We start from the raw sequence: 12,425 nt of genomic DNA, 5'->3' as shown, positions 1-12,425 counted from the left end.
TTGATGTAATTTGATGTGTTTATTTTTTCTTTATTGAAGTGCCAGTGTACATTGGGGTGGAGGAAAAATCATGGTGCACAATCCATGGTACAATGTTTAGAGAAATGACAAACCACGTCATGCATTCATCAACAACGAGTGTGATTCATGCTAAAGTATTGTGTTTTGTACTTGATAAAACCAAATGTGAGAATTACTTTTTTGTTAAGAAATCATGATATTTAGTGTTCACTAAAGTGTTTCTCTTGACTTGGATATGGCAACAAATAATTTCTTCTCCTCTCTCTCTCTCTCTCTCTCTCTCTCTCTGCCCGCCTAGATTTTGCTCGGTTTTAGTATTCGCTCGGTAAAGTTTGCTCGGTGCTTGGTAAGACTCCACCTCACCTATCATGTGTACACACCTATTACATGCCAAAAATCAAGTATGAGCCAAAATGAGCACCCATAACTTGGAAAATTGTCATAAAACGCAAAGAAGTCTTTGCAAACCAATTTTTGGGTTATGGATCACATTTCTTGATCCAAATCACCTCATATCACATACGCAGGGTCTATACAATGCTTAGAACCAATTTGTACCAAAAAATATTGATTTTGGTAGAAATGTTAATAATCGTGAAATGTTAGAAATGTTAATAATCGTGATTATTTACTTTCTAGCCATAATGGGGGAATTTTGATATGTTGCCATCATACATTTTGGTAGAAATGTTAATAATCGTGATTATTTACTTTCTAGCCATAATGGGGGAATTTTGATATTTTGCCATCATACATCCAAAGTACATGACGTGTTAAGCCCACTAGCCAAGTTTGAACCAATTTGAAGCTCAAAATCTCAAATTTCCATTATATCTATTGTTTCAGAGAGCTAAAGCCAAAATCTGGTACCATTTTCATCCTATGCATCCAAATGAGCCCATATTTCACTCACAGTATGTATTTGGTAAATACTTCAAGCCTGTGATGCCAAGTTTGCAAAATGTTGAGGAAATTACTCAGCTGTACATAATCGCGATTATTTACTTTGGTTGTAAAATTTTATTTGGACTTTACAATTTTGTTCCCTGCATGTTTTTATGCATCTATGCTTGTTCAAAAATTGATTTGAAGCAAATTGGACAAAAATTGTCAGCATTTTAGACTCAAGGACATTTCAGAGAAAAATCCGACAAATCTGCTAGCTTTGACACTCTATTCATTGAACGGGGGCCATGCAAGCAGCAGAGAGGGCCAAGAAGAAGCTCAACCAGAAAGAAAAGTTGCAGGAGCTACCCGCATACCAATGGATCCAAATTCAATCAATCCGCCAAGGCAGCATATCTTTCAAAAGAACAGCTAGAAGAGCATCACACCACAATGTTCACCGGCAGATTCAAGAGTGAAGAGGGACACCAAGTAGAGTTGCAACTCCTATCGAAAGAAGTATATGATGTTGCCGCGAAGCCTGAGACCAAAGAAGCCAACCGTAGGCTAGGACTCAGAGACTTTTATGAACAAGAGCCGTGTGGTGTGGATTTCCAAAAAGCTTACGAGCTTTTATCCATGATTAAAGAATATGGAACTACCCAAATTTTTGAGCTGCAGGAAAATAAAGTCAAAGTGGTAATAAACAAAGAAATAGTGGCAGAAGCACTCAGACTGCCCACAGAAGGAATGACGATGAGGGCAAGGGACAGGAAAACGGCAGGTACTTTCACCAAAGAAACCACTGTGCCACTTTTGCAGACCTAATTCACAAGCAAGTGGAGGAGCTAGCTAGGTTATACCACTAGCATTTCCACTTCCTGGCTAAAAGGCCACCAAGGTATACCATGCCACCACTTTCACGCAAGTCCTCAAGTAAACAACCAGGCAACTGGTGGACCACGCACAATACGTCTTGACCACTCTGAAAGGCACAAAGAAAGAAGGAAAGATCACTTACCTGGGTGCACCCGAAGTCTTGACAAGGATTGCATACCATGCCATCGGCATGGCCGACAACCTACCACTTGCCCCAGACCAAAACACTTGGATACTGTCAGCACAACCATCTCCTCGAGCTACAAGATCAGCCAAGAGATGTTACAAATCTAATGAAGAGTCTACTGAAAGCTCGCCGGAAAGATATAGCAGTGGAAGCTCAGATAATGAGGAAAAGAGAGCACGAAGAGAGAAGATGAAGAGAAAAGCCGTGGCGGCACACCAAGAAGAGCCCGTGCAAAAGCAAGCCCACTTTGAAAGAGAAAAACATGCCTACCAACGCAGCCGACAAGCACAAGGAAAGGACCCGGAAAAATGGATGCCTAGTGGACTTAAGGGACCAAGGATAAAGCATCACACCAGGAAAGAGGATGAAGATCCAACAAAATCTTTGGGAAAAAATGTATCAAGAAGCAGAAGCCCTGAAGTTGAAAGAAGCCCAAGAAGAGACAAGGAAAGCCAAAGAGGCGGAGAACCAGAGACAAGCTGAGGAAACGGCAAGGGAAGAGGCACAACATGACCAAGGTCACGAGTCTCCCCGACCCACTTCACTGCCTACGAAACAACAGGATAACCCTATGCTGAGCCCACCACCATCACCAGCAGGTAAAGACACCACAAAAGAGCCAACTAAAGAGGCTGAGCCTGACGAGAAAGCCACGAAAGATGAGCCCACCAATGAGACAGAACTTGAATCAAAAGAAGCAGAAGAATCTGCACAAGAGGCTATTGCTACACAAGAGCAACAAAAGGAGAAAGAAGCTGAACCTAAACAAGAGGCTGAACAACAAAAGGTGGACGAATCTGCACAACACGAAACAAGTACTACACAAGAGGACACAACAAAATTCAAGCCAAGTTCTCTACCGCAACACAACATGAAATGGTTGAGGCATCCACAAAGCCTGAGGATGACAAAGAAGAAGAAGGCCAATCCTCTGCCTCCACGCAAGAACAACCAGCCACTATGACGCAGCCGAGAGACACACAAGAGGCTGCAAAAACATCAAACTATCTAGCAAGAAATGACGACTGGCAAACAAATGATGAGGTAATCATGCAAGTCAACGAATACGCAAGTAAGATGCAGGATATGATGGAAAGACTCCGATCAACAACACTTAGCCGCAGCACAAAGGCTAAAGAACTAGAGATGGTGATTGACGCTCTCCAAGGAGAGTTAGAAGACAGATTGAATGTCATCACCGATCTTTAGAGGCAAGTGTAGGAAATGAAAGCTGAAGCTGAACAACATCAGCTAGCAAGAGATAGACAGTAGAAGGAGATGGAAGAGTTAGGTGACATGCTTACAAAATTGTCCAATGCTTGCAAAGCAAAAGATGAATAGCTGATAGAAGTTACAACGAACTTCTAACGACAAGCTTGTCAGCTCAGAAAATTCAAGTACAGTTGGATGTCACGAACGCTTCTTTACAATATTCAGAACGAAGAATAAATGATCAGGCAATTTTCTTACGGCAAATACGAGAGAATCCAGTCATAGCCTCGATCAAAGGGACAAATGAAGTGTACAGAGCATTAGAGAAAAAGAACAAGGACCTCGAGCTGGAGCAATCTCAACGCCAAGACCTGGCCTTGATGCGGGTCGAGAGAAAAGAAGAGTTGCTAAAGAAAATAGCCAAGCTTAAAAGAGTTAACCAACTGATGAGAGAGGGAAAGCCGAAAACGCAAGAAGAGGCGACACTTCGGAGCAGCCTCATATAGAGATCCCCTCAGTATCATTTGCTAAACTGGAGACACAGTCCACAGTAGAGTTGAGTGGGGAGGAAGATTTTCAGGTAAACATTACAGAAGAAGACACAATGTCCATGGTTCAGCTCTCAAAGGCTGAAGAAGATGCACTGAAAGAAAAGATTACACAAGAGGTGGATAAGCAGTGGAGGGCAGCGATGGATTGGTAGTTGAGAGTTCTTCACTCCGTCAACGTTACACAACCCACTCCCAATCAGATCAATGTGCAATGGCATTAGCAATCCCTGCCATACCCTCTGATAAAAGTTGAGTTACTACAGGTTAAAGAAAGGCTTTACGTAGACATGCAGATAGATGGCGCAGATAAAGACCACCCGAAGTGGAGGTTGAGCTGGCTGAGGTACTTGATTTTGTTCATGAGAGAACCTGCGGCCCTGCAAAGAGATCTGAGCTTTTGTCCTGTACCAAGAGTAAGGACTTGGCAAGCACATGAGGCACTAACAAAGAAGTGGCCAACCTAGCTAAACTATCCGAGATTTCCAGTTCCAGAAAAGGGACCGGCCATAGAGGAATACATGGTGAAAACCCTAAAGGGCGCCATGTCATTCTTCAAGAGTCTACCTAATCTATCCTATGCAATGTTATATAAAATTTGGAGAATGCTTCTCACTTGCATCGAAGTATTTCATGAGCCAGAGCAAGTAGGCACCCCTTGGATGTCTTTCCTCAAGGGTAACAAAGGTTTGTGCTATGATCTCAGTGGCCAACCTTCCGAAGAATTCCTCTATGGCTTCTACGTCAGATGCATGTTTCTACCGTCACACAGTATGTTGGTGTTTGAGGAAGCATTCTACACGGGATTTTTCACTTGGCGAATGAAGATATTTGCGCCAGTGATCAGCAACCTCACATCCACGTTTGTAGGCTACTCAACGGTGGAGCTAAAGAATAGAGTAACCATGCAATTTGTGCAAGTGCCAGATAAAGAAAGGAAAATCAGATACCAAAAAGCAGTGAATGCGCTTAAAGACCGCCTCGCCAGGCGCCAGCCCGAAGACTATTTCAGCCCATAAAGTTGTGTCAAGGGATGAGACAGGCAAGGAGGGGGGGAATGTTAGCAGCAAGCTAACACGGATACCATTTTTCGGAGTTCTCATTGTAAAACACTTATTATTTTGATAAATCAAGAATATTGTAACTCCTATTTTCTCAGATAAACTCTATAATTTATGAGCCGGGGCTACAAGCTTTCAGATTGTATCAACCTGTCATTACCCATCTTTGGTAGAACTCCCAGATTATTAGTTTGACCACCGAAAACCTTGGCTAAGGTATAAAAGCCAATTTTTGAAAGTTATTTTCAAGTTTTGGATAATGAAATACACAGTGTGAGCTAACGACGCTCACTCCTCTCCTTCTCACGCTCCCGGTTGTCACATTGCAGTCGCGTTTGTTGCATTGCAACCGCAGGTAAGAGCTCTACACATTGACGTAAGCAGTTCACAGTAATTCGTAGCTTTTGGCGTAACCGACCCGTAGCTTAATTTCATCATAACTAGGAATTTATACTTTCAAATAAAAAACTAAGCATAGACGGGGTATTGGGGCATCATTGCTAAGCATTTAGATGCATTCTGGGTCGAAAACGACTAGGTCAAAAATCCACTGCTGTTAACAATCGCGATTTTGGAACTTGACCTAAAGTGGGATTTGAGACCATAAGCATGTGTGCTTAGGTCTTATAAACATGTCGTAGAAGTTTCGTTATGTTTGGATGCCATTTGATGCTGTAACGGATGTGATTTGTTTGTCGATGAGCGATTGGCTTTTGGTGATTTCAGTCACTTGAGTGTAGCTTGAGTTGGATGTGAGTTGTTAGTTGTTTTCCGAGAGATTGACAACTTTTTGTAGCCTCTATGCACTAGTCGAGTCAGCTTCGTCCCATGGATTGACAATTTAATCGTGGTTCTCGCTAATACTGCAATAAGATAGGATGGTGAGGTTAGACATGCGTCCCACAAATTGACAATTTAATCGTGATTCTCGCTTATACTACAATAAGATAGGATGGTGATGTTAGACATGCGTCCCATATTTTGTGGGATGCATGTCTAACCTCACCATCCTATCTTATTGCAGTATTAGCGAGAACCACGATTAAATTGTCAATCCATGGGATGAAGCTGACTCAACTAGTGCATAGAGGCTACAAGAGGTTGTCAATCTCTTAGAAAACAACTAACAACTCGCATCCAACTCAAGCTACACTCATGACTGAAATTACCAAAAGCCAATCGCTCTCATCGATAAACAAATCACATCTATTACAACATCAAATGACATCCAAACGTAATGAAACTTCTAGGACCTGTTTATAAGACCTAAGCACACATGCTTATGGTCTCAAACCCCACTTTAGGTCAAGTGCCAAAACCGTGATTATTAATAGTAGTGGATTTTTGACCTAGTCGTTTTCGACTCAGAATGCATCTAAATGCTTAGCAATGATGCCCCAATACCCCGCCTATGCTTAGTTTTTGATTTGAAAGTGTAAATTTCTAGTTATGATGAAATTAGGCCGCGGGTTGACAACACCAAAAGCTACGAATTACTGTGAACTGCTTATGTCAATGCGTAGAGCTCTTACCTACGCTTGCAATGCAATAAACGCAACTGTAATGTGACAACCGGGGAGGGAGTAGGAAGCACGAGAAAGAGAGGAGTGAGCGTCGTTATCTCATGCTGTGTATTTCAATATCCAAAACTTGAAAATAACTTACAAAACTTGGCTTTTATACCTTAGCCAAGGTTTTTGGTGGTCAAAACTAATAATCTGGGAGTTCTACCAAAGATGGGTAATGACAGGTTGATACAATCTGGAAGCTTGTAGCCCTGGCTCATTAATTACAAAGTTTATCCGAGAAAATAGGGGTTACAATATTCCCGATTTATCAAAATAATAAGTGTTTTACAATGAGAACTCCAAAAAATGGTATCCATGTTAGCTTGTTGCTAACAAATAAACATGACTGTTATAGCATCAAATGACATCCGAATGTTACAAAACTTCTAGGACAAGTATATAAGACCTAAGCACACATGCTTATGGTCTCAAGCCTCACTTTTGATGAAGTGAAAATAACACAATGGTGAGTTTTTGACCTAGCCATTTTTGACCTCGAATGCATCTAAATGCTTAGAAATGATGCCCCAATACCCCACCTATGCTTATTTTGTGATTTCCTAGCTTAAATTCCTACCTATGATGAAATTAGGCTGCGGGTTGGCGACGCCAAAAGCTACAGTTTACCATGATATGTTTACGTCAATGCGCAGAGCTCTTACCTGTGGTTGCAACGCAACAGACGGCACTGCAATGTGACAACCGACAAGGGAGTAGGAAGCATGAGAAGGAAAAAAGTGAGAGCCGTTAGCTCACACTGTGTATTTCTTATCCAAAGACATAATCAAAACTTTACAAAGTTGTCTTTTATATCTTAGCCAAGGTTTATAATGTGTAATATCTCGGTGCCCAAGACCTTTGAGGCTCCATAACTTACTGTATCTGCAACCTAGGTACACTAGCTAACCTATTCTTTACATCTTGGAACTATCATTGAGCCCATAACACGTTACAATTATCACAATGGCTAAATAAATTGAGAAATTACAATACTTGGCTATTTTGCAAAATGTGAAAAGTGTGTAACTTCAATCTTCAATGCTTCTTCGTATTCATCTTTGATGTGCATTCATAAGGTTTCAATCTTTAGCAGCTCCTATTAATTGACGTCGGCTCAGTTAACATTGGGCAAACTTGAAAAATAGCCAAAAGTACCCTGGACCGTAGGCTTGGCCAAATCTATAGGCAACCGTCGGTCGCAAACGAGGGGTGCCTCGAGTGCGCATTCATGAATGTGCACGGCTGTTCTTGAAGAGGAAGTCAAGGTCTTCGTCCAGAATGCACAACCTATTTGCTTGTAGTGTTGAGCCAACGCTCGTCGATGAGACCCGCCGACGAAGAACCGACGGTCCCAAAACTGGGCCTATGGAGTCCAAGAGCGAGGCTGACTCCCTGGATACCTCCAATTGTGCATTTGAAACTAAAATGGTTATTTACACAGTGTATTTTGGTTGCAAAAAACAATATATGCTCACAAAAGAAACTCATCTTATAGTTGAAGCTACCGCTTATATGAGGGAGACATAGATAAAGACAATAAAGAGTGTGAGAGTTACAAAGAGACATAGATCGCTGCTAGCACATTGCAAAACGTATGCTTGGATCAATAAGGAAAATAAATTAATTTGAAGCACATTCGTCGTGTATTAAGAGATGCCCTCTTTGAGGCCTATCGCTACTCCATCACTAGGTTGGTCCAAAGTCATGCTGGAAATCTATGATTGTGCGTGGTGGAAGGTATGCAAAGGGTGCTCCCCTCATCTAGATAGCGTGTAGCTCTCTCTCCCTAGCAAGGACATATCCTCTATCCATGTTGATCCACCATGGACAATGCTCAAGCTCCCACTGCGGGATATGATGCATGCTTGTGGATACAACTACTTGCTACACAATAGTCATATGATTTCATGCCCATACATAAACCAATTTTCCCAATAGTGATTCTAACTGCAACTGAGAAGCTTTCTCTTTGTACTCTCTATTTCTATCTTTCCATAGAGGGTCCATGTATCAATGACATTATCTATGCTCAATAATAAACCACACAAAAGAAAATCTTAAAACAATTCAACCAAAATCATGATATAGTTCACAAAAGAACTTTGAAATGACAATGATTACATGTCACTAATGTCATCTAAGTTTTGGATGTTCACATGGAGACTATAAAGGCCCCATTTTTCCTTCATGTAACCCTCTCTAGAAAATGTAGGCTTCGGACCTGAAATATCAAACTTCAAACCACAAACTCATGCATATGGAATGAACCATACACCCTTGTTGTTTTAAGAATGTCCTCTCCCTTGTCAATTTGCAAGTGACTGTCATCCATGTCATTTAAAATAGCCCCACCTAAGATGCAATATGAAATGGAACTAACTGCATGGTAGCTTATTGCCTAGATAAATGAGAATCTACATTATTAAATGCCCCTAACCCAATGCATGTATTGTGGCTCTCATCACCATGAAGATTGGTATCATCGTAGTCCTCTGTGACACTAAACTCAATTGATCACAACAAAGTGTATGAGCAATAACATATGATCTCCCTCTTCAGGAGCCTTTTCCAATTGCAAGACTACAATTCCTTTTCAAAGAAAGTGAAAACATTCCAGTAAACATATACAATAATTAAAATTTTTGGTATTTTCACAGACTAAAATTAACTTTGAGAAAATAAATTGAATGAGTTTAAAATGTAGATAAACTAAATCCAAAAACAAAGATAATATCCCATTTCAATCTAATTCATAATACCATACTCTCTTGAATCATATAATTGAGGACGCAGGTGTGGGTGAAGATTATTCCTCCCTTTGTCAAGGACTGTGTGGTGAAAAAAACAAAACTCACCCGCTTTTTCACATTTATAACCTCGCTTTATCGACAAATTTTGGAAGGAATTTCTAGCCAGAGCAGGTCTTATCTAATTTTCACACCCATCACTCTTCTCCACGCTCAAAGATGCGAGCCATAACCCGTACTCAAATAAATTCTACTCAATTTGTATAGTTTGTTCCTACCATTTCTTAGTGAAAACAATACACTAATGCCCCATATGGAAACTTTATATTTCATTGGGAATTCTGTTAAACAAAAGTTCCTTTATTTATTTATCCCTAAATTAGCACTGCCAAGGTGTTTCGGTAGCTCTGCCGCTCAAGGCTGCCCGAGAGCTTCAGCTCAATAGGATTTTCGGGAGGAAGGTTTGAGAGTGAGGTGTGAGTGGGCAGGCTGCAATGTAAAGAATGAGGATGCAAGAGAGCTACACAAGACAAGCACAAAGCACACAGATATGGAAAGCTTCTTCTTCTTCTTCTCAAAAGAGAGAGTACAAAATGACTAAGTGCTAAAGCTGAAAAGTAGCACATATGTACATGCGGTCACTAAGTGTGAACTCGCTAGAAGCGTACTAGGCTGGCACTATAAGTGTAGTCCAGCTGTAGAATCACTCGCAAAGATCCTCCATGTCGGTCACCTAACGCGCCAGTGAGTAAATGCCGTAAGCGGCCAAGACCCGTAGTGGATGCCAGCTCAAGGTGTAGAGCTCGACATCTCAACATGCAACTCTAGTGTACTCCTTGGAAGATGGATGACTGGCTAAAAGGGATATGGGCCACCTCCAACCTTCTAAGTGAATGAAGGCCCTTTAATTCAAACTCCCTTTATGGGGCTTATGGGGGATCCCTCTTAGCCTAATTGTTCCAAAAAATTTCCCATACAAACTTCTCTAGCAAATTACCACCCCCTACTCCTAGGACAATGAGTTTAGATTCTAGAGGCAAGACTCCTCCCGGAATAGCGCCTGAAAATAAGTGGAAGAGGATTCCCAAAAGTTATACTATTCCATATCAGAAGAGGACAATGATGGAAAGAGTTATAGATGGACAAGATGACCATAGCAAGGTGAAGAAGCAGCTTGCTATATTGATAGAGAGAGATCCATGTCCAATTTGATGTAGGATTTGACTCAAGCTAAGAGAAATGTTCACAAATTAATAATGAAGCTCAGTGGGTACGTGAATGGTGCTTGTCAGAATGACAAACTGCATTATGTGGAGAATCACAATGAAGTTTTCCTTGAAAAGGAGGGCTCACAAGTAGAATTGGATGCTATGAAGTTGTGGTATGAGTTGAGACTTATGGAGGTACAAACCGATAACCATGCCATGGAGAGCTTGTATCATGAACTTATGGTTTGTGTGGAGGCTAAAGATGAGGTAGTTAGGCTAGTTGGAGAGGCCATGAGTGCACCAAAGTCAACAACAAGGCAGATTGAGGAGCTCTTAGTAGAGCTCTCCATAACAAAGGGGTCCACTTTGTTGAGTAAATGCACAACACCTAGGATGGATGAATTGATTGCTAAGCTCCTAGAGTCCATGGAAAGTAGTTTGCTAAATAATGAGGTACTCTCAAGTCAACAACACATAAGAAAACATTGCAGCCTCTTGTTGTTGTAGAAGTTAACAAAGATACAATTGAATCTCTCAAGTATGAAAGTGTTTAGGCCAACATCAAAGATCTAAAAGTGGAAGATGTATAGCATAATGACCAAGAGATGAGTGATTTTCTCACTAATTAGCAGCTATGAAAGAGGCTGAGCATAAGGCCATACAAAAGAAGATATAAAAACGATGAAGGTGGAAGCAATAAAATCAAAGAATTTCAAATCAATTGCCTAGGATTTACTTACCAAAACATGTAGACAATTGGAAGAAGCCAAAGAAAATCTTGCCAAAGAGAGTGCGGAGGATGTTGCTCTCCTTGCATCTCTTGAATGACTTAAGGTTGAGCTTGAGGAGAGCCAACATGAAGCTATTCAAACTTAATAAGATAGGGAGGCAGCTACAAGAAACAAGACAATGGATGTGCTTGACCACATGGAGAGGATGAGGGAGTCGAGCCAAGCTCGACTATCAATCTGAAAAGAGAAGGAAGCTTCTACCCATGCCATGGTTGATTCTCTGTAGATGGATTTTGAAAGGCTTAAATCAAAAGAGACATTGGAAGCTCAAAAGGAGGGATTCAAACCAATTGAACTATCGAATTGTAAAGAGAAGAAAGCTTCTACCCGTGCCATGGTCGAGTCTCTATAGATGGATTTTGAAAGGCACAAATCATAAGAGACATTGACAGGTGAAAAGGAGTCGATAGCACCTGCCAAGGTCTGAAAAATGAGCAAAGAGCTTGAAAGAAACAACTTTGCACTGATTGAGCATCAAAAGCACTCCTCCAATGAGATTGCTACTTTAAGCACTCTAGCTTACGGGCAAAGCTTTATGCAAATCAAGCTAAGCTAGTAGCCCCAGTAGGAAATTTTTAGGGCCAAATTTTTGGTATGCCTTTTTTTGCCTTGGAAACTCTGTACTTAAATGAGGGTTGTGAGCATAGCATGAAAGCCATTTTTGCTTTATGGGGATGATGAGATTGCCCATATCTCAAGTATTTGGTTTAGGCAATGGTTCATAAGTCTGAATTTCTAACAATGAATCAGTGATTTGTGGTGGTGATTACAATATTCATGACAACTATTTTCTTCCAACATTTTAGTACTCATTCTAGTATGTTGTCAAATTTGCTCGAAATTTTTCTGTGCTTGGTGTTTTTGGCTCGCTAATTAGAAACCCCTGCTTCTGTCCTTGCTATCTGCTTTAAGCTTGTCTTGAATTGAGCTTGAATGCTCATATGTATCTATTTTGCTCTTGAAGAAATTTGACTTGTTCTTCACAAACCTACTTTCATTGGCCACCAAAAATAAACCCGAGAATCACTTATCTTGGGTCTTCGTGTTTTCCCTTGCTTGGATCCGCTGTGATCCTGATGAAGGGTTGCATGCGGTTGAATAAGAGGGTTGATGGTTGTTTTGACACACGAGTGTCCACAAGTGGTTTTTGTTTAATGCTCAATAGCTCATGCATATCATGGTTGAGCAAGAAGCAATCTACTATGGACACTTCCAGTCGTGAGGCTGAGCACATGGTAGTCTTCACACCTATGATTGAGTGTGTATGGCTTAGATGCCTTATGACTGATTTGGGTGCTGGGGACAAGACACTACCAAG

The 12,425-nt window shown here is 41.0% G+C and overlaps 1 pseudogene; it reads left to right on the top strand.

Annotated features, from left to right (window-relative positions):
• Positions 1–11,686, top strand: part of LOC147442421 (uncharacterized) — a 63,937-nt pseudogene extending 52,251 nt beyond the window's left edge.
• The last annotated feature ends 739 nt before the right edge of the window (positions 11,687–12,425 follow it).

This window comes from Adiantum capillus-veneris, chromosome 14 (assembly GCF_014529385.1).
Source record: "Adiantum capillus-veneris isolate H3 chromosome 14, ASM1452938v2, whole genome shotgun sequence".
NCBI lineage: Eukaryota > Viridiplantae > Streptophyta > Polypodiopsida > Polypodiales > Pteridaceae > Adiantum > Adiantum capillus-veneris.
This window is presented reverse-complemented; position numbering and strand designations above follow the sequence as displayed.